This window comes from Sus scrofa, chromosome 18 (assembly GCF_054392235.1).
Source record: "Sus scrofa isolate SSC_HxYL_T2T_F1_AM1 chromosome 18, Sscrofa_HxYL_maternal_Yorkshire_Landrace_v2.0, whole genome shotgun sequence".
In the NCBI taxonomy this organism is placed as follows: domain Eukaryota; kingdom Metazoa; phylum Chordata; class Mammalia; order Artiodactyla; family Suidae; genus Sus; species Sus scrofa.
Window position 1 is genome coordinate 46,708,422 of NC_139400.1, and position 23,386 is coordinate 46,731,807.

General features: G+C 42.2%; 1 protein-coding gene across 16 annotated transcripts in view; it reads right to left on the reverse strand.

Annotated features, from left to right (window-relative positions):
* The window catches only part of ANLN (anillin, actin binding protein), a 170,984-nt gene extending 148,515 nt beyond the window's left edge, over nt 1–22,469 (reverse strand). For 9 of the 16 annotated variants that reach the window (XM_085005786.1, XM_085005779.1, XM_085005782.1 and 6 more), the window contains exon 1: nt 22,283–22,469. The gene's annotated coding sequence lies outside the window, so the exon portion shown is untranslated. Of the gene's footprint in view, nt 1–18,591; nt 18,805–22,282 lie in introns of those variants that run through there. The other 7 variants (XM_085005787.1, XM_085005781.1, XM_085005783.1 and 4 more) reach the window with 1 other exon arrangement.
* Nucleotides 22,470–23,386: the final 917 nt, after the last annotated feature.

The window sequence follows — 23,386 nt, forward strand, 5'->3', positions numbered from 1 at the left end:
TTGCAAATTATTGGCATTCCAGAGGGATAAGGAGGAAGAAAGTTTATTTAAAGAAATAATGGCTGAAATTTTCCCAAGTCTGAGGAAAAAATTGGATATCCAAGTTCACAAGTCACCAAACTCAGAGAGATCATCTTCAAGACCTGCTATAATAAAACTATCAATAAGAGAATTTTAGAGAGAAGCTTGTGACTGAGGAACCCCAATACTGTTACCAGCAGATTTCTCAGCAGAAATGTTATATAGTCCAAGAGACAAATGGGATGATATATTCAAAATGCTGAGAGAAAACTGCCAACCAAGAATGTCCAGCAAAGTTGTCTATTATTGTCCATCAGAGATGAAGAAGAGATAAAGACTCCCACACAAACAAATGCTGAAGGAGTTCACCACTAGATCTGCCTTCTAAGACATGCTTCCAAGCATAATTCCAAAAGGACATTTTTGGTAAGTTAAGTCTAAAGATCTATTAGAAAATAAATGAAAATGATAGAAGCATATATATCCTTAAGCCAACAATTCCACAATATGTACACACACATACTATCACATACACTTATTCTTCACATATACATTACACACACGTGCATAGATGTATTTGTACAAGGATACTAACTGCAACATTGTAATAAAGAGTTGAAACAACCTCAAAATCCATTAGCAAGGAACTAATTGGATGATGTAATTATGTTAAAACTACAGCTTATTGAGATCAAACTGTCACTGTATGCAGATGACATGATACTATACCTAGAAAACCCTAAGGACTCAACCCCAGAACTACTTGAACTGATTAACAAATTCAGCAAAGTAGCAGGATATAAGATTAACATTCAGAAGTCAGTTGCACTTCTGTATACCAGCAATGAAATATTAGAAAAGGAATACAAAAATACGATACCTTTTAAAATTGCACCTCACAAAATCAAATACCTCGGAATACACCTGACCAAGGAGGTAAAGGACCTATATGCCGAGCACTATAAAACTTTAATCAAAGACATCAAAGAAGATGTAAAGAAATGGAAAGATATTCCATGCTCCTGGAGTGGAAAAATCAATAGTGTAAAAATGGCCATACTACCCAAAGCAATCTACAGATTCAATGCAATCCCTATCACATTACCCATGACATTTTTCACAGAACTAGAACAAACAATCCAAACATTTATATGGAACCACAAAAGACCCAGAATCGCCAAAGCAATCCTGAGAAACAAAAACCAAACAGGAGGCATCACTCTCCTAGACTTCAAGAAATACTACAAAGCCACAGTCATCAAAACAGTGTGGTACTGGTATCAAAACAGACAGACAGACCAATGGAACAGAATAGAGAATCCGGAAATAAACCCTGACACCTATGGTCAATTAATCTTTGACAAGGGAGGCAAGAACATCAAATGGGAAAAAGAAAGTCTATTCAGCAAGCGTTGCTGGGAAACCTGGACAGCTGCATGCAAAGCAATGAAACTAGAACACACCCTCACACCATGCACAAAAATAAACTCCAAATGGCTGAAAGACTTCAATATACGACAGGACACCATCAAACTCCTAGAAGAAAACATAGGCAAAACACTCTCTGACATCAACATCATGAATATTTTCTCAGGTCAGTCTCCCAAAGCAATAGAAATTAGAGCAAAAATAAACCCATGGGACCTCATCAAACTGAAAGGCTTTTGCATAGCAAAGGAAACCCAAAAGAAAACAAAAAGACAACTTACTGAATGGGAGAAAACAGTTTCAAATGATGCAACTGACAAGGGCTTAATCTCTAGAATATATAAACAACTTATACAACCCAACAGCAAAAAAGCCAATCAATCAATGGAAAAATGGGCAAAAGACCTGAATAGACATTTCTCCAAAGAAGATATACAGATGGCCAGCAAACGCATGAAAAAATGTTCAACATCGCTGGTTATAAGAGAAATGCAAATCAAAACTACCATGAGATACGACCTCACACCAGTCAGAATGGCCATCATTAATAAATCCACAAATAACAAGTGCTGGAGGGGCTGTGGAGAAAAGGGAACCCTCCTGCACTGTTGGTGGGAATGTCAACTGGTACAGCCACTATGGAGAACAGTTTGGAGATACCTTAGAAATCTATACATAGAACGTCCATATGACCCCGCCATCCCACTCTTGGGCATCTATCCGGACAAAACCCTACTTAAAAGAGACACGTGCACCCGCATGTTCATTGTAGCACTATTCACAATAGCCAGGACATGGAAACAACCCAAATGTCCATCAACAGATGATTGGATTGGGAAGAAGTGGTATATATACACAATGGAATACTACTCAGCCGTAAAAAAGGATGACATAATGCCATTTGCAGCAACATGGATGGAACTAGAGAATCTCATCCTGAGTGAAATGAGCCAGAAAGACAAAGGCAAATACCATATGATATCACTTATAACAGGAATCTAATATCCAGCACAAATGAACATCTCCTCAGAAAAGAAAATCATGGACTTGGAGAAGAGACTTGTGGCTGCCTGATGGGAGGGGGAGGGAGTGGGAGGGATGGGGAGCTTGGGCTTATCAGACACAGCTTAGAATAGATTTACAAGGAGATCCTGCTGAATAGCATTGAGAACTTTGTCTAGATACTCATGTTGCAACAGAAGAAAGGGTGGGGGAAAAATGTAATGTATACATGTAAGGATAACCTGACCCCCTTGCTGTACAGTGGGAAAATAAAATTATAAAAAAAAAACTACAGCTTATTTACAAATAAAGTAGACCTGTAAGTATTGATGCAGATTATACATTGTCATAGGACAATGTCCAAAATCTATGTTAAGCAAAATGTGTGATGATGTTTTTAGTCTGTTTACAAAGGTAGGTTATTGTATAACTCTATGTATTACTATTTCCAATTGGTTATATACTTTAGAACTAAAATTATAAGCCATAAAAGAAAAAAATACCCTTGACATTTAAAAAAAAAATCCTATTCTTCAAAGGATACCATTAAAAAAAATGAACAAATGACCCAGAGAATATAAGGAAATGTTTACAAATCATTTGTAAATTGAATTTAGAATATATGAAGAATGCTTAAGATTCAACAAAATGTTGAAAGGAGTTCAAACTAAAATGAAAGGATACTAATTGGGAGTGGGATTACAGTGGTGAAGGAGTAAGACATGGTGCTCACCTTCTACAACCACATGGAAAAGAACCCATCTACATGTAGAATGATTCACACAGTACATCTTCTGAATTCTGGAAGAAGACCTTAAGTCTCCCAAAGGGCAAGAAACCCTTCACACAACTGGGTAAGAATAAAAGGAAGAAGAGGGGGGGAGAGAGAGGAAAACGAAATCATATGGGATCAGCACTCCTTAGAGGGAGCTGTGAAAGAGAAAAGGAATCCACACCCTGAGAGGCCACCTAAGGGACCAGGGAGATCATCCAGGACAGAGGGAGAACCTCAAAGCCTTGGAGAAGAGTGGAACAGCTGGACTGAGGAAGGAAAAGCAGCCACACCAACCATTAGTACCACCGCTTGGAACACCACAGCCTGAGACACTCAGGCAGGGAGAAGGAGGTCAGTTACTGGGAGGGGACTAGGGTTGGCTGTGTAGAGACAGTCTGAAGTGGGTGGGGAGTGGAGTGCCACAGCTGAGGCCCCAGGGGAAGCAAGACAACATTGCTGGGGAGGGCAAGAGGAGGAGAGGTGAGACCACCATAGGAACATCTTTCTGCAACTGTGTACGCTCTTGGGTGACAGGACACCTCTTCTTCAAGCTAAAATCACAGAATAAGAAAAATACAAGCAAAATAAATAAGCTCAGGAACCATCCCAGTTAAAAGGAGAAGCAAACCAATCAGACCTCTGCAGTCTAACAGACACTGAGTTCAAAAAGGAGGTAATGAAAATACTGAAGGAATTAAGAGCAGATATGAACAGTAATGGAGATTTCTTTGGAAAGGAACTAGAAAGTAAGGAGCCAAGAAAAATTAGAAAATTCATTTACAGAGATGCAAGCTGAGTTAAAAGCATTAAAGAGCACGGTGAATAAGGCAGAGAAACAAGTGACTTGAAGTATAGAATGATGGAAATCACCCCATCAGGACACCAGAAGAAAAAAAACGAAAATACATGAAAGCACTATAAGAGATGTATGGGATGATATAAAGCAGGTCAATCAATGTAAAATAGGGATTCTAGAGGAGAAGAAAAAAGGGGATTAAAAATAATTTGAAGAAATTATGGCTGAAAACTTTCCAAATCTAAAGGAAACAAATCTCAAGATACAGGAAGCACAGAGGGCCCCAAACAAGTTTAACCCAGACAGACCCACACCAAGACATATATAATAAAAATGGCAAAAGTTAAAGAGTATTCTAAAAGAAGCAAGAAAAAAAGGAAAAAAAGTTAATTATAAGGTAACCCACATAAGGCTATCAGCTGATTTCTGTACAGAAACACTACAGGCCAGAAGAGAGAAGGCAAGATATATTCAAAGTTCTAAAAGTGAAAAAATCACAGCCTGGAATACTCTACCCAGCAATACTATCATTTAAAATGGAGAAATAAAGAACTCCAACAAACAAAAACTAAAAGAACACAGCAATACTAAATACATTCTAAAATAAATACTGAAAGTCTCCTCTAAATAGGAAAGAAGTCAAGATATAGGATGGAAAAAATCACAATTAGAAATTAATCACTTAAATAAGCCAATATACAGATCTGAGAGGGGGGGAAAAAAACCCTATTTGTAAAAGCAACAATAAACACAAGGAATAGCAAAAGGATAAACATGAATATGTAAAAATGGATATCAAAATCATAAAATGTGGGAAAGAAATACAAGGAAATGTGGACTTTTTAAGAATGTGTTTGAATCTATATGACTATCAGGCTAAAGCAAGCAGATATAGGAAGAGGTTAACATACTTGAATAACAGGGCAAGCACAAATCAAAACCAAACAATACATTCACAAAAAATAAAAATGAGGCCATATGCATAAAATAAAAGGAAATCATCCAGCCAAAGAAAAGGAAAAAGGAGAAATACAGAATCAACTGGAAAACAGGTTTAAAATGGCAATAGGAGTTCCCATTGTGGTGGGGCAGAAACAAATCTGACTAGGAATCATGAGGTTGCAGGCTTGATCCCTGGGCTCACACAGTGGATTAAGGATCTGGCATTGCCATGAGCTGTGGTGTAGGTTGCACATGCTGCTCGGATCTGGCATGGTTGTGGCCTAGGTCGGCCGCTGTAGTTTGATTCAACCCCTAGCCTGAGAACCTCCATACACTGTGGGTGCAGCCCTAAAAAAAAAAAGAAAAAAAAAAGAAAAAGAAAATACCATCAAATCCATATTTATCAATAATTACCTTAAATGTCAATGGATTGAATGCTCCAATCAAAAGGCGTAGAATGGCAGATTGGATAAAAAAAAACCAAGAGCCTACAATATGCTGCCTACAAGAGATTCACCTTAGAGCAAAGGACACATGAAAAGTGAGGAGGTGGAATAAGATATTTCATGCAAATGGAAATGACAGGAAAGTGGGAATTACAATACTCATATCAGACAAAATACTTTTAAAAAACCATAAAGTCAAAGAAGGACACTAATAATAAAAGGGTCAACTTAAGAAGAGGATATTATGCTTGTCAATATACATGTCCCTAATATAAGAACACCCAAATACATACAACAAATACTAAGACATAAAATGAGAAATTAATGAGAATAAAATAATAGTAGGAGATTCTAGCACCCCACTTACATCAAAGGACAGATCCTCCAGACAGAAAATCAATAAAACAACAGTGATCCTAAATGACACAATAGAACAGTTAGATTTTATTGATATTTTTTCAGGACATTACATTCATAAGTTGTACATGGAACATTCTCTAGGATTGAGTACTACTGGCACACAAAACTAACCTCAACAGATTTAAGAGTAGGGAAATTATTTCAAGCATCTTCTCTGACCAAAATGCCAGGAAACCAGAAATAAACCACAGGAAAAGAAATGAGAAAAAACTAAGTACATGGAGACTAAACAACATGCTACTAAAAGCCAATGGGTCAGTGAGGAAAGCAAAAAGGAAATTAAAAAACACCTCAAGACAACAGTGAAAATACAACCATTCAACATCTGTGGGATGCTGCAAAAGCAGTTCTTAGAAGTTGAGAGCAATACAGACCTTCCTCAAAAAAGAAGAAAAATCTGAAATCAACAACCTATCATCTAAAATAATTAGAAAAGAATAAACCTAAAGTCAGCAGAAGAAAGGAAATTATAAAGATCAGAGAGTTAGTCCATAAGTAGATATTAGAAAAACAAATGAAAAAAATCAGTAAAACCAAGAGCTTGCTTGTTCTTTGAAAGGGTAAACAAAATTGATAAACTTCTGGCCAGACTCACCAAGAAGAAGAGAGAGAACCCAAATAAAATAAGAAATGAAAAAGATATCAATGGATGCTGCAGAAATACCAAAGAAAGAGAATGCTATGAACAATTATATGCCAATAAATTTGACAACCTAGAGGAAATGGACAACTTTCTAGGGACATACAGCCCACCAAGAAGAAATAGATTATTTGAACAGACCAATCACTAGAAATGAAATTGAATGTATAATAAAAATACTCTCTACAAACAAAAGTCCAGGACCAAATGGCTTCACAGGTGAATTCTACAAAACATACAAAGAACTTATATCCATCCTTCTTAAAATTTTCTAAAAGGTTAAAGAAGAAGGAACACTCCCAAAGACATTCTGTGAAGCTAATAACATCACCCTACTACCAAATCCAGACAAAGACATTGCCAAAAAAGAATTACAGGTCAGTATCTTCGATGCATATAGATGCAAAAATTCTCAATAAAATTTTAGCCAACTGAATCCAACAACATATAAAAAAGATCATACCACAACCAAGTGGGATTCATCCCAAGTTCACAGAGATGGTGTGACATATATAAATCAACGTCATACACCACATTAACAAAGAAAAGTCAAAAACTACATGATCATCTCAATAGATGCAGAAAAAGCATTTGAAAAAAATCCAACAGCCATTCATGATAAAAACTCTTACCAAGGCGGGTATAGAGGGAACATATTTTAACATAAAGCCATTTATGACAAACCCACAGCCAATATAATACTCAACAGAGAAAAGCTGAAAGCCTTCCCGCTAAAATCTGGAGCAAGTCCAGGATGCCCACTCTCACCACTTTTATTCAACATAGTATTGGAAATCCTAGCCACAGCAGTCAGACAAACAAAAGAAATTAAAAGTATCCAAATTGGAAGAGGTAAAATTGTCACTCTATGCAGATGACAAGATACTATATATAGAAAACCCTAACAACTCCACACAAAAACTGCTCAAACTGATCAATGAATTCAGCAAAGTAGCAGGATATGAGATTAACATTCAGAAATTGGTTTCATTTCTGTACACTAACAGTGAAATATTTAAAAGGAATATAAAAAATAATACCTTTTAAAATTGCACACCAAAAATTAAATACCTAGGAATAAACCTCACCAAGGAGATGAAAGACTTATACTCTGAGAACTATGAAACAATCAAGGAAAGTAAAGAGGATTCAAAGAAATGAAAGATATTCCATGCTGCTGGATTGGAAGAATTAATACTGTTAAAATTGCCATACTACTCAAGGCAATATGCAGATTTATTGTGAACCCTATCAAATCATCCTTGACATTTTTTTCACAGAACGAGAACAGAGCATCCAAAAATTTATATGGAACCATAAAAGAACCAGGATTGCCAGGGCAATCCTGAGGGCAAAAGACCAAGCAGGAGGCATAACTCTCCCAGACTTCAGACAGTATTACAAAGCTATAGTAATCAAGACAGTGTATTACTGGTACAAAAATGGACATTCGGACCAATGAAACAGAATAGAGAGCCCAGAAATAATCCTAGACATCTATGGTCAATTAATCTTTGACAAAGGTGGCAAGAATATTAAATGGGGAAAAAGACAGTCTCTTCAGCAAGTGGTGCTGGCAACACTGAACAGCTGCATGTAAATCAATGAAACCAGAACACAGGGAGTTGCTGTTATGACTCAGTGGGTTATGAACCTGACTAGTATCCATGAAGATGCAGGTTCAGTCCCTGGCCTCACTCAGTGGGTTATGAACCTGACTAGTATCCATGAAGATGCAGGTTCAGTCCCTGGCCTCACTCAGTGGGTTAAGGATCCAGTGTTGCTATGAACTGTGGTGTAGGTCACCGAGGCAGCTTGGATCTCTCATCATTGTGACTGTCGTGTAGCCCAGCAGCTATAGCTCCGATTCAGCCTCTAGCCTGAGAACTTCCATATGCCGCAGGCATGGCCCTAAAAAGGGGGGGAAAAAGGAGGAAAAAAAAAAAACTACAACACACCATGCAGAAAAATAAATTTAAAATGGCTTAAAGACTTAAAACATGACATCATAAAAATCCTAGAAGGGAATGTAGGCAAAACATTCTCTGACATCAACTGTACAAAATTTTTTTAGGTCAATCTCCCAAGGTAATAGAAATAAAAATAAATGAATGGGACCTAATCAAACTTTAAAGCATTTGCATAGCAAATGAAACCATTTAAAAAAAAACAACCCAAAAAATACAACCTACAGAGTGGGAGAAAATAGTTACAAACGATGCAAATGACAAGGGCTTAATCTCTAAAATATACAAACAATTCATACAACTCAGCAGCAAAAACAAAACAACAACCCAAAAAAACCAACTGAAAAATGGGCAGAAGACATTTCTCCAAAGAAGACATACAGATGGCCAACAAGCACATGAAAAATGCTCAACTTCACTAAATCATTAGAGAAATGTAAATAAAAATGACCATGAAGTACCAGCTCATACCAGTCAAAAGGGCTATTATTAATAAGTCTACAAATAAATGCCAGAGATGGTATGGAGAAAAGGGAATCCTCCTACACTGGTGGGAATGTAAATTTGTACAACCACTATGGAAAACAGTATGGAGTTTAGTCAGAAAACCAAATTTAAAATTACTATATGATCCAGCATTCCCACTCCTGGGCATATATCCGAACAAACCTACAATTCAAAAAGGTACATGCTCCCCTATCTTCACTGTGGCACTATTCACAATAGCCAAGTCATGGAAATAGCCTAAATGCCCATGAATAGATGAATGGATTAAGATGTAGTACATGTACATAAAAAGGAATGAAATAACACCATTTTAGCAGCACAGATGCAGCTAGAGATTCTCATACTAAGTGAAGTCAGAGAAAGACAAATACCATATGATATCATTTATATATGGAATCTAAAATATGGCACAGATGAACTTATCTAGAGAACATAAACAGAGTCACAGACACAGAGAACAGACTTGTGTTTCCTGAGGGGAAGGGAGTGGGATGGACTGGGAATTTGGAGTTAAGAGATGCAAACTATTACATTTAGAATGGATAAGCAATGAGATCCTACTATATAGCACAAGGAACTATATCAAATCACATGTGATAGAATATGATAGAAAATAATATGAGAAAAAAAACATATGTATATATATGTATAGCTGGGTCACTGCTATACAGCACAAATTGAAAGAGCACTGTAAATCAACTATAATAAAGTTATTTTAAAAATTAAAAATTAAAAAATAAAATAAAAATAAAAATCCTCCAGGTTATTGCGATAAAAAGGATGCTAATTAACACACTGGTAAAAGTAAGCATAGAGCCAAATTTAGAATACTCTGATATGCAGTATGGCAGCATGTAAATCACATAACACTAGTATAATCATTAAAGGACAAGAGTATTAAAAATAACTAGCTAAGAGTTCCCGTCGTGGCTCAGTGATTAACGAATCCTACTAAGAACCATGAGGTTGCAGGTTTGATCCCTGGCCTCACTCAGGGGGTTAAGGATCTGGCGTTGCCGTGAGCTGTGGTGTAGGTTGCAGATGTGGCTCGGATCCCATGTTGCTATGGCTCTGGCCTAGGCTTGGCAGCTACAGCTCCAATGAGACCCCTAGCCTGGGAACCTCCATATGCTGTGGGTGTGGCCCTAGAAAAGGCAAAAAGACAAAAAAAAAACAAAAAAACAAAAAAACAAAAAAAACCTAGCTAAAATAATTTGTTAGTGAATACACAATATAAAAGGAGGTTATGAACATAAGTGGACAGTTATATCTATAAGATGATTTATATAACCTCAGGATAATCACAAAGGAAAAATCTACAGTAGATTCACCAAAATTAAAAAGTAAGAATCAAAGCATGTCACTATGGAAAATCATCAGTACAAAAAGGAAGGTACCAAGAGAGGGAGAAAGGAACAAGGGAACTAGAAAACAATAAGGTGCCATTAATAAATTCTAACCTATCAATAATGACTCTAAATGTAAACAGACTAAATTCTCCAAACAAAAGGCATAGAGTGGCTGGATGGGTAAAAAAAAAAAAAAAGAAAAAAGAAAAAGAAAAAGAAAACCCAACCAGATGCTGTCTGCAAGAGACTCCAATTTTAAGGACACACATAGGCTCAAAGTGAAGGGATGGGAAAAGATATTCCATGCAAGTGGAAACTAAAGAGAGCAGGTAACTATACTTAAATCAGACAGAATAGGATTTGAGCCAAAATTGTAGCAAGAGACAAGGAAGGTCTCTATATAGTGATAATGATTCAAAAGAATATAAAAATCATAGAAGTATCCAACACTGAAGCACCTAAATATAGTAAGAAAATACTAATGGATCTGAAGAGACAAATAGACAACACTACAATAATAGTTGGGGACTTGTAATATCCTACTTTCAAAAATGGATAGATCATCCAGAGAGAAAATAAGAAAACACACTTGAACCATACTTGAGAGAAAATTTACCTAACAGACGTATACAGAACATTCAAAACAACAGCAGCAGAATACACATTCTTCTCAAGTGCATACAGAACATTCTCTAGGGTAAGTCCTCAAAACTCTAACAAAGAAAAGCCTGGTAAATTCTACCAAATGTTTAAAGAAAACTTAATGTTACTCCTTCTTAAACTCTTTCATAAAATTGAAGAAGGAACATTCCCAAACTCATTCTGCAAGGCCAGCATCACAGAGAAAACTACAGGCCACTATTGTGATGAATATAAATGCAAAAATTCTCAAAAATTTAAGAGCATGTTAAAAAAATCATATACCATGACCAAGTGGGATTTATTCCATCCAAAATTCAATGTGATAATACCACATTAACAAAATAATGAAAATCATAATTATCCCAACAGATGCAGAGAAAGCTTTTGACAAAATTCAACATCCCTTCATGATAAAAACTCTCAAATACAGGGTACAGAAAGAATATACCTCAAAATATTAAGGCCGTATATGACAAACACACAGCCAACATCATACTCAATGTGAAATACTAAAAGTATTTCCTCCTAAGATCAGGAACATGACAGAGATGCCCACTCTCACAACTTTTGTTCAACATAGTATTAGAAGTCCCAGCCACAATAATCAGACAAGAAAAATGAATAAAATGAATCCAAATTGAAAAGAAGGAAAACTGTCATTATAGATTGCACGTAACATGATACTGTATATAGAAAATCCTAAAAATATCACAGAACCCCATTAAAACTAACAAAGTTTTAGGATTAGGGTACAAAATTAATATATATAAATCTGTTGTGTTTCTATACACTAATAAACTATCAGAGAAAGAAAATAGTTTCATTTATAATTGCCTCAAAAAGAATAAAACATCTAGGAATAAATCTAAACAAGGAGGTTAAAGAACTGTACTTGGAAATGTACAATTAGACACTGAGGAAAGAAATTGAAGGTGACACAAATAGATTGGAAGAATCAATATTTTAAAATGATTATACTACTCAACGCAATCAAAATACCAATGGCATTTTTAATAGAACTAGAACAAATAATTCTAAAAGTTGTATGGAAACAAAAACATCGAATAACTAAAAAAAAAATTAATTTTGAAAAAATTCAAAAGATCTTTTGGAATTATAATTTTAATCACACTCCCTGGTTTCAAATTATACTATGATTGATAGCAATCAAAATAGCAGAAAAACCTACACACAGATCAATGGAACAGAACAGAGAATCCAGAAACAAACCCATGCTTACATGGCCAATTAATCCATGACCAAGGAGGCAAGAATATACAATGAGGAAAAGACAGTCTCTTCAATAAATGGTGTTGGGAAACTGGAGAGCCTACATGCAGAAGAATAAAATTGGAGTACGTTACCACACCAGGCATGCACAGATAAAATGGATTAAAGAATTAAATGTAAGAACTGAAACCATAAAACTGCTAAAAGAAAACATAGGCCGTACACTCTTTGACATTGATATTAGCAATATTTTTTGGATCTGTTTCCATCAAGAGAAACAAAAGCAAAAATAAACAAATAGTACTACATCAAACTACAAAGTTTTGAGGCAGTAATGGAAACTATTGACAAAAAAGGTGGCTTACCATTTGGAAGAAGACGTTTGCAAACAGTATATCTGATAAGAGGTTAATATGCAAAATATACAAAGAACTCATACAACTCAAAAAACAACCCAATTAAAAAATGGGCAGAGGTATTGACTAGACATTTTTCCAAAGAAGACATAGACATGGCTAACAGACACATGTGAACATGCTCTACATCACTAATCATCAGGAAAATGCAAATCAAAACCAAAATGAGGAGTTCCCATCGTGGCTCAGCAGCTAGCGAACCCAACTAGCATCCATGAGGACATGGGTTGATCCCTGGCCTTGCTCAGTGGGTTAAGGATCTAGCATTGCCTTGAGCTGTGGTGTAGGTTGCAGATATGGCTTAGATCCTGAGTTGCTGTGGCTGTGGTACAGGCTGCCAGGTATAGCTCCAATTCAGCCCCTAGCCTGGGAACCTCCATATGCCACCCACGAGTGAGGCCCTAAAAAGACAAAAGAAAAAAAAAATGAGATTACACCTCACACCTGTCAGAATGGCTATCATGAAAAAGAAAAAAAAATATGTGTTGTTAATGGTGTGCAGAAAAGGGAACACGTGCACTGTTGATGGGACTGTAAATTGACATAGCCAGTATGGAAAACAGTATGGAGTTTTCTCAAAAAAATTAAAAACAGAACTGCCATATGATCCAGCAATTTCATTTTTGGGTATTTACTCAAAGAAAACAAAAACACCAGTTTGAAAAGATCCTGTTGTGGCCTAATGGTAATGAACCCAAATAGTAGCCATGAGGTCATGGGTTTGATCCCTGGACTCACCTAGTGGTTAAGGATCCAGTGTTGCCTGTGAGCTGTGGTAGAGGTTTAAGATGTAGCTCAGATCCCAAGTTGCCATGGCTGCAGCATATGCTGACACCTGCAGCATCAATTTGACCCCTAGCCTGGGAAATTCTATATGCCGCAGATGCGGGCCTAAAAGGACAAAAAAGAAAGAAAAAAGGTATATGCACCCCAATGTTCAATGCAGCATTATTTACAATAGGCAAGATACAGAAGCAGCCTAAGTGTCCATTGATAAATGAATGGATAAAGAAGACATAGTATACATGAAAAAGTGCTCAACATCACTAATTAGTAGAGAAATTAAAATCAAAACTACAATGAGGTAACATCCCACACTGATCAGAATGGCCATTATTAAAATGTCTACAAATAACAAATGCTGTGGAGGAAAGGGAACCCTCTTACAGTTCTGGTGCAAATGTAAACTGCTATAGCCACTATGCAAAACAGTATTGTGGTTCCTCAAAAAACTAAAGTTGCCATATGACCCAGCAATCCTATATATCTGGACAAAATTATAATTCAAAAAGATACAGGCATCTCTATGTTCATAGCAGCACTATACATAATGGGCAAGACACGGATCAACTTAGATGTCCATCGACAGATGAATGGATAAAAAGATATGGTATATATATACAATTGAATACTATTCAGCCATAAAAAAGAAAGACATAATGCCATTTATAGCAATATAGATAGACCTAGAGATTATTATACTAAATTAAGTCAGAAGGAGAAAGTCAAGTACCCTGTGCTATCACTTATATGTGGAATCTAAAAAAGATACAAATGAACATTCTACAAAGAAACAGACTCACAGACTTCAAAAACAAACCTATGGTTACCAAAGGGGACAGGTTGGGGGAGGAATAGATTGGGGGTTTGGAGTTGGCATATGCACACTATTGTTGGTCAGTGGGGACCTGCTGTACAGCACAGGGAACTCTACCAAATATTCTGTAGTAACCTATACGGAAAAAGAATCTGGAAAAAAGAATGGATATGTGTGTACATACAACTGAATCGCTTGGCTGTACAGCACAAATTATCACAACATTGTAAATCAACTAAAGTTCAATAAAACAAAGAACTTTGATATATATGGTGTTGAGATATCAAAATTCTTAAGAGAAGCAAATGTGTGATGACCTAAGCAGTAGACATCTAAAATTTAGATAAATAAGGTATTTGGTTTTCTTGCCTTTTAAAAAATAACCGCTATCATGTTTACAGTACTTTCCTAGTTAATTACTGCATTAAGTAGCTTGGCTTTTACATGTAAAATGATCTTCTTTGATTTAGGCAAATAGTAGCTCTTCTTTTGTGTTGTAAGATCTAGTTCTGCCGATGGTGAGCCATTCGAGAAATGGCAAGAGTGGAGTGAATTTCTGGGTGCTACTCCACAGTGTGTCCACTAGAGGGACCACAAGCCCATCTTTCTCCCTTCTCTTGTGACTTTTCTTTTTCAGTATTTTATTTCAGGCTAGAGGCCCTTTAGGTGATTAATATTGCTGATTGACCCTTGGAGCTACACCTAAACCTACACCCTGATTTTAAGCAAGCTTAACTTTTCTAGGACAGATTTGCGTATCACTTTAAAGAGCTCAAGAAAAGGAGTTGCTCAAGTGTCCTGCAGGCCAATTCCAAAATCTGTTTCCTCTTCTGTCCAATTTAAATCTCTCACTGGCAAGTTGGTCAAAAAATTCCCTGAGATGAGTTGGGCTAACAAGCAATATACATATTCTGTGTATAAATATACAGAGTCTATTCTGTACTAAAGTATATATACACTATTTATAATCTTGAGAGATACTTTCAATAACATTTTAATGTGTCTCTTTGAAAGAAGCAATATCTATGTGAGATGTGACCAATTTGAAATTCAGGTGCTATTCTATCTTACCACAGCTTTCCTAACTCCTCAGGAAAACCAGTGTTTTCCTTTTAGAGAAATGAGAGAGGAGATACTGGGGAAAGACACCAGATCCTCTGGCCAAAGCGGTTTCTCAGCTCAGCCGCTAACAATGACCCACAACCTGGGATCACCCCTGTTTCTGTATCACAACCACGTCTTGCTTTGATATACAGCAGCTCTTGGGTCTTTAGGTCTTCTGGCCCAGACCAAGAACACCCAATGACAATGCAGCCTTTGGAGCCTTTAAGCTTCTTGGCTACTTTAAAATAAAATACCGGAAATCATACAGAGGTCTAGCTCCCTCTCACCCCAGGTCCCAGGTTAACAGACTTCCTATAAACTGGAATTCCTGAGGGCCTTTGGGAAACATCTGAAGTGTGTCAGGGTTAGATGTGGGACTATATTTGTCAAGGACAAACCTAGGCTCTGAGAACACGAACACACTGTAAGCGGCAGGTAAGAATGGGGACCCCTGCCTTCAGGGTCCATCCAGAAGCGGCCTGTGAAGGCTCGCAGGTCTTATCCTCTCATGCGCTCACTGCACCCAACTGGCCTCAGCACCAAACGACTCAGTCTGATGGCTGCGTGCCAGACGGTACCATGAGAGCCCTCTGTGAGATAAATATGAAAAGATCGGACTTCTAAAGCAGTCTCTGCTCGTTTGGACTTGGATAAATAAACGATGAAGAATGACGTTCAGAGAGATTCAGAAGTCCAAAAAAATTCCTCGAGCTCCAATTGCTTACCAGTTCTGTAAATAGGAAGGATTTATGCACACTGGTCTGCAAACTGGTCTTGTGTTTGGTAATTGAACAAAAGATCCCCACTGCCAGCTCCACAGTGGCTCTCCTGCTGTTGGTCAACTTTGACCCTTCACAGGCTGAGCCTGGATTCGGGCAGTCATTTCCCCGCTGAAGGAATCCCTTTCTTAGTCATCAAAAGCCACACTAAAATTCCAATAAGCTAGTGCCTTTCTTCTTGGATCTTCGTCACCCCATCTCTGTCTTGGGTATTATTTACCCTGGGTTCAGCCTCATTTCTAGGCACTCTGTTTACACAAAGTGCCCTCCATGTGGGTATTTCTCAAAGTGTGGATCTCAGGGCACCTTCCTCGATTGACCCAGCTGGGCCGCAGGCAGACCAGCTCCTAGGGGGACTCTTCCACACAGTGAAGTGAGAGCCCCACTGCTGCAGAGAGAAAAGTTCCTTGTGTGATGGGCTCAGTCATTTGTAACACATTAGAGCAGATGGAAACGGAGGGTCTAGGAGGGGCCAGTACAGGTTGCCCACCAACACCCAGCAAGTCTGTGATGGAGCTGGCCTTGTCCTTCCATTTCCTAACTCCCTGTCCTTGGGCTTTTAGAGTCGGTGAATTGGGCATGGGTGGGTAGAGAGGTGGGTTTATAGCCTAGAAAACACAGGATTCCTTGAAGCATAGAACAAGGGTGGTGCCCTATTTGCCAAGTGGTGAAGCCATCTCTGGAATCTCTGTTTAAAAATGCCACTTCAGCATTGGTGAGAATGTGAATGGGGGCAACCACTGTGAAGGAGAGTATGGCGGTTCCTTAAAAACTAAATATAGAACTACTATATGACCCAGCATCCCAATTCTCCTGGGCATCTAGCCAGAGAAAATCACAATTCAACAAAGTACAAGCACCCCAATGTTCTTTGAAGCACTATTCGTAAAAGCCAAGACATGGAAGGAACCAAAATGTCCATCCACAGAAGAATGGGTAAAGATGAGGGATATATATTCAGTAGAATATTACTGAGCCATGAAAAGTATGCAGCAATATAGATGGCCCTGGAAATTATCTTACTAAGTGAAGTATGTCAGACAGAGGAAGACAAATATCATATGATATCACTTATATGTGGAATCTAATAAAAATGATACAAATGACCTTATTTACAAAACAGAAACTCACAGATTTCAAAATCAAACTTATAGTTACCATAGGGGAAATTGTGTGTGTGTGGTGTGTGGTGGGTGAATTAGGAAGAAGGGGACAACATATACACACTACTGTACAAATAATTAACAGGATCCTATGATAATAGCACAGGGAAATCTACTCAATAATTTGTAATAACCTATATGAGGAGAAATGGTTATATGTATACGCATAACTGATTCGCTTTGCTGTACACCTGAAATTAATACAACATTGTAAGTCAATTATTCTCCAATAAATTTTTTTTAATTTTTATTATTATTATTTTTTGCTATTTCTTTGGGCCGCTCCCTCGGCATATGGGGGTTCCCAGGCTAGGGGTTGAATCGGAGCTGTAGCCACCAGCCTACGCCAGAGCCACAGCAACATGGGATCCGAGCCACGTCTGCAACCTACACCACAGCTCATGGCAACGCCGGATCATCAACCCACTGAGCAAGGGCAGGGACCGAACCCGAAACCTCATGGTTCCTAGTCGGGTTCGTTAACCACTGCGCCACGATGGGAACTCCCAATAAATTTTTTTTATGGCCGAATCTGTGGCATATGGAAGTTCCTGGGCCAGGGATTGAATATGAAGCACAGCTGCAGCAACGCTGGATCCTTTAACCCACTGCATCGGGCCGGGGATTGAACCCGAGACTCGGCAGCAACTCGAGCCACTGCAGTTGGAGTCTTAACCCATTGCACCACAGCAGGAGCTCCTTAAAAACTTTTTTTTAAAAATGCTACTTCAGGATGTCTCAAGACTCCTAGTGAAGCAATGCACAGGATACACCATCGGCCTGGGCAGACTTGGGCTCAGTCCAAAGCAGCCGGTTCTGATGCAATCACACAACGCTGGCCAATTGCCCTCCCTCATCGTCACAGCAAAACCCGAGTCCTCAGTGCTCCCCACCAGCAACAAGAATCAAATAATTCACCACAATGGAAGCAGCGAGTCTATCAGTGCTACTGACGGGAGCTCTGCGTGCTAAGCGGATGCTATTAGATGCTTCAGAACCAAACACAGCAACCGAAGCCCACCTTGTGTGGTTTGACCCCCCCAAACACAGGAAAAGACCAGCAGCTGGAAAATCTCTTCTGGGCCTTTTCTCTCTCTCCCCCTTCTCCCTCCCACCCAGGCCACCTGGAACCACGTCCCCACAAGGACTGGGCTCTGCGGAGAGCAGGCAGTGCCCTCTTTTCCTGCTACTCTTCAGCCTGTGAGCGTCACTGCTCTCAGCCCCTGGATTTCCCACGTGACCAAGGCCAACCTGGCCTCGTGGGCACCCAGACCCAGAAGAAAAGGGGGTTCCCCCTCTAGCGCGCCCCCCCCCCCAGGGGTGAAGGGAGGAATGGCGACCCCAGGGTGCCCCAGACGATATCTCACCTCTGCCTTTGAAACTTGTCCTTGCTGCTCTGGGCTGGACCTGCAGCGCCTGGCAGCCTGGCCACTGTGGCCCTTCCTTTGCCACCTGCTTTCCTGGTCCGTGTGCTGCTGGGACCACTGCCAGGTCGGCCTTGGCTCCTCAGCCTCCCCAGCAGTTTGCAGAGAGCAGGAGGCAACAGGAAATGCTCCCAGGTCTGTCCCTTTTGCATTACCCCCCCACCCTGCGCACGCACCCTGCCGCGCCCCCGCTGCCTTTGCCAAGGCCACTTGTTTCCACAGGCCTTCTTATCTGCTCGATATGTCCCAGGCCAACTGTTTTCCTTATCACAACCAAACCTGAGTCCTCAGTGCTCCCCACCCCAAAATAAGAACCATTTAGTTAAATAACTCATCATCATGGAGGCAGCAGGGTGCCGAGGCGAGCTCTCCTTCCAGCACTGGCTGCCGATGGGAGCTTGGCTTGCCAAGCCGACACCATCAGGCCCCAGATCCGAAAGTGCCAGGCGAAGGCTGCCTCTTGAGGTCTGTCCCCCCCATCCCCAGGGGTGGCTGCTTTTATGCCCCACGAGGTCCTCCCCAGTGAGAGTCCACCCACCCCCGCTTTCAGGCAGGTGGCCTGTTTCTCAGTGCTGGCAGGGTCACACGCAGCCCCACTCTCACTCGGGCCCTGGCATCTGACCTCCTGTCTGTCTGTCTGTCTGGTGTTTTTCACACAAAGGGGCCTCCTCGTGCTTGGCTGGGGAGGTGGTCTGGGCACAGAGGGATGGTCAGGGAACTTCCTAAACTCATCTCCCTGAGGAGCTGGGCCACCACAGAGGATGGCGACGGCGACAAGGAGGAGGAGGATGTGCCACACACATCCAGGGCATCATTCTGTCTTTACGGCAATATCACAAAGTAGGTTAAAATATCCCCATTTTTCTTTCTTTCCTTCTTTTTTGGCCACCCCACAGCACATGGAGTTCCTGGGCCAGGGATCAGATCCTAAGCCACAGCTGCGGCAATGCCAGATCCTTAACCCACTGTGCGGGGCTGGATCAAACCTACATCCTAGCACTTTCAGGATGCTATGGATCCCATTGCACCACAGTGGGAACTACCCCACTTTCCAGATATGGAAACTGAGGCTCTGGGGAGGTCAAGTAACTTGCCAAAGTCACACCCATAGTAAGTTCCAGATGGACTTAAACATGAATCAGGGCCTTTAACACCCCTTGCAGCTGAGCTCTTCGTGCCGCCCAAGCTTCCCTTCCTCTCCTCCCACCAGCACCCTCAAGCCCGCTGGGGCTCCAGCTCTACCAGAGGAGACCCCCGGTGGAGGAAGAGCAGTGCGGCTCAGACGCAGACCCTGTAGAGGGCGGGACGTGGGGGGTTGGGGCAGGGCGGGGGGACACCAGCGAGGTGAGAACCCAGCTTCACGGTCTGAGGGCTTCTCTACTCGCTGGCCTCTCCCTGCCCCTCAGGAGCTGCCCTGTGACGAGGCCAGCAGAGGTGAGCTGGCAGGGACCTGCCCGGGTGGCCTGCGTGCCTGCTGCTTCCCCGAGCCCATCCGCCGCCTTTCTTGGCAAGAGAGCCTCCCGGGGCGGGGCGAGCGGGGCTGTTCCACTTGACATTCAGGGTTGCCTCATCCCTGCCCCCCACCGCTCCTTCTTGCTGATGCCCCCGCAGGCCCTCCCTTAGCTTCAGCCACGCATTCCCTCGCTCCTCGAGGTGCCAGGGCACTTCCTGAGGCTGCTCTAACAAAGTGCCACGAACGGGGTGGCCTCAAGCAGCAGAAATGTCTCGTCTCACAAAGTCCCAAATCATAGTGTCATCAGGGCCCTGCGTGCTCAGACACCCATAGTGGAGGGACCCCCTCCTTGCCTCTTCCAGCTTCTGCGGTTGGGATCCTTGGCTTGTCACCTCATTCTCTGCCCCCATCACCACGTGGCCTGCTCTCTGTGTGCTCCTGTCTCCCCCTCTTATGAGGACCCGGACCCTACTTCTAAATAGGGTCACATTGTGAGGTCCTGGGGGTGAGGACTTCAACAAAGCTTTTGGGGGACATAATTCAACCCATAACACAAGGTAACATGATTCCCGTCCTCCATAAATCATCATCCGTCACGGTCATTATCTCCAAGAGTGGACTAGAGTTCTCCCAGCTCTTCTAGATGAGCCCAGCCTGGCCCTGTACATAGGCCTGAAACCACAGTATCTTTTTTTTTTTTTTGTCTTTTTGTCTTTTTGTTGTTGTTGTTGCTATTTCTTGGGCTGCTCCCGCGGCATATGGAGGTTCCCAGGCTAGGGGTCTAGTCGGAGCTGTAGCCACCGGCCTACGCCAGAGCCACAGCAATGCGGGATCCGAGCCGCGTCTGCAACCTACACCACAGCTCAGCAAGCAAGGGCAGGGACTGAACCCGCAACCTCATGGTTCCTAGTCGGATTCGTTAACCACTGCGCCACGACGGGAACTCCCTGAAACCACAGTATCTTGACCATGTGTGTCCTGGCAGAGGCCTGTCCCAGCCTTTTTTTTTTTTTTTCTCTTCTCTTTTCTTTTTAGGGCCACACTTGTGGCATATGGAAGTTTCCAGACTAGGGGTCCAATCAGCTGCCAGCCTACACCACAGCCACAGCAACACCAGATCCGAGCCACATCTGTGACCCACACCACAGCTCACGGCAATGCCAGATCCCTAACCCACTGAGTGAGGCTGGGGATTGAACCTACATCCTCATGGATACTGGTTGGGTTCTTAACCAGCTGAGCCACAACAGGAACTCCCTGGCCCAGCCTTGAGAGGACTCAGGAACCCAATGATAGAAGATGCGGGAAGGGCAGGTTTCCTCATATAATCCCGCTGCCTGGACCCTTGTCCTACAGCTGCTCGGGCTCAACTTGTTTAAAACATAGCTCAGCATCTTTCCCCAAACCTGGTCTTTTACTGATTTTTTTTCCCCTTAACCCAACAAAGATCAAGTTCTTGGGAACCTCAAGGTTACCGTTAGCTATGCTGGGTGGGACTGTGTGAGAAGCCGGGAAGGGCCCACAGCTGGCCGGCTCTGTCCACCTGTGAGCAGTCCTGTGCTCCAGGCTGCATTTTTAGTGCCTAAAGCCCGACCTCAATTCTGCCTACGACACCCCTGACATGGATAAAATGACCCCCCTTTCCAGGTGAGTCAGCACAAGGATTACCCCAGATGGATGTGGCTCTAGCTCTCATGGAGTTTATTATGGTCTAGCCACAAGCCAGGCTCCCTGACTGCTGCTGCAGCCTCTTCCTCTGCTTCGCACAAAGCCGGCAGAACAGCCTCCCAGCTCCTTCACCTGCCGCCTTTTAAGATCTGGCCTCGGTTTCCGTTTAGTCTTCTCCCCACAACACATTGTGAACTCTCACGCCAGAGTGGCCTGTACTGAACCCTTGCCCTCAGCCCCCCTGCCCAGAATGCCGTCTCCTGCTCGTCCCCTGCATCCCTACTCCCGCCCGTTCAAGTCCCAGCTCTGAGACAACCCCCCCCAGGAAGGCCCCTTAGATTTGCCCCCAGGTGAAAGCATATTTCCTTCCTCGGATTCCCAGAGCGCTTTATATCTCTGCTGTGCAAGTGCGGGCTCTGCTATAAAATTATGAGCCTGTCCCCTAAAGAACTTTAAAAACGCGGCTTTTGGATTCAGACAGAGCTGAGCTGGAATTCTGACTTTGTCACTTACCAGCTAGGCGACCAGGTGGGTTGCTGTAAGATGAAGGCGATGGTGTTGGCCTCGAATCCTTGAAGAATGTCCTGAAGTTGGCTGCGTAAGTCACCTGGCCTGGCGTGGGATGCCCAAGGGGGCAGGCGCCGCCGTTGCCCTCCAGGCCCTTCCTTCCTCCTGCCAGGAAAGCCTCCCCACCTTCACTGCCCTGCGCCTGCCCGGCCTCAGCTGAAATCAGGCTAAGTGCACACCCCTGTGGGTGGGGCGGGGCTCCTTCCAGGAAACAGACAGCCCTGGGGCCTATCGACCCGGAAAGGGACCAGGTGCCAGGCAGTAGATGGAGCCTCGGATGGGCAAGGAGACCTCATGCTGGCTGCCCTGTCCTCTGGACTTCCTGCAGGGTGTCCAGATCTACCCAAGTGTCTTCCCAAGGGGCAGGGGCAGCTGGAGACCCCCATCTCCCCCACAAGCTGAAGATGAGGAAGCTCTATCTTATGGGCCACAGGAACCAGCATCTGCGATTCCCTGGGTTGTTCGTTTGCCTCCTATGCCATTGGTGAAGCCTGATTGACCTGCTGATCCTGAGCTCACCTGTGCGGTGGGGGGGGGAACTCCAGTGGTGAGCGGGCAGCAGCAGGGGGGAAACGGGCAGAGAGCTGGGCAGGAAGGGTCTGGCCCTCTTGCGTGGAGCACCGTCTCCAGGTACCACCAGCCTGGGGGCTCAGGGTTCTGTTTTATTAGGGGGCTCGTGGTTTTCTTACAAGATGGAAGATGCAGGAATGAATTGCTTTGTCTGGCTGCTGCATGAGGCTTCCAGAGTCAAAATGGAGCCATGAGCTTCCTAACGGCCTGGCTCTCAGATCCCTGCTGGCTACCTTTTCAGAGGAGACCCTGCCGCCTCCTTCCAGCCTCACCAAGAGGAACAGTGGAGAATACAGGGATCCCATACATCCAGGCCTTTGAGGCTGCAGGGGTGGCACGGTGGAGACACGCACAGCCCAGGACCACAGCCCAGAGGCCCTGGAAGGGAGGGCCCTCCTTCCTCTTCCCCCACCCACCCCCAAGGCCCAGCCTGGTGGGTGCACCATGTGTAATGAATGAGAAGCAGCCCAAGGCTTTTAA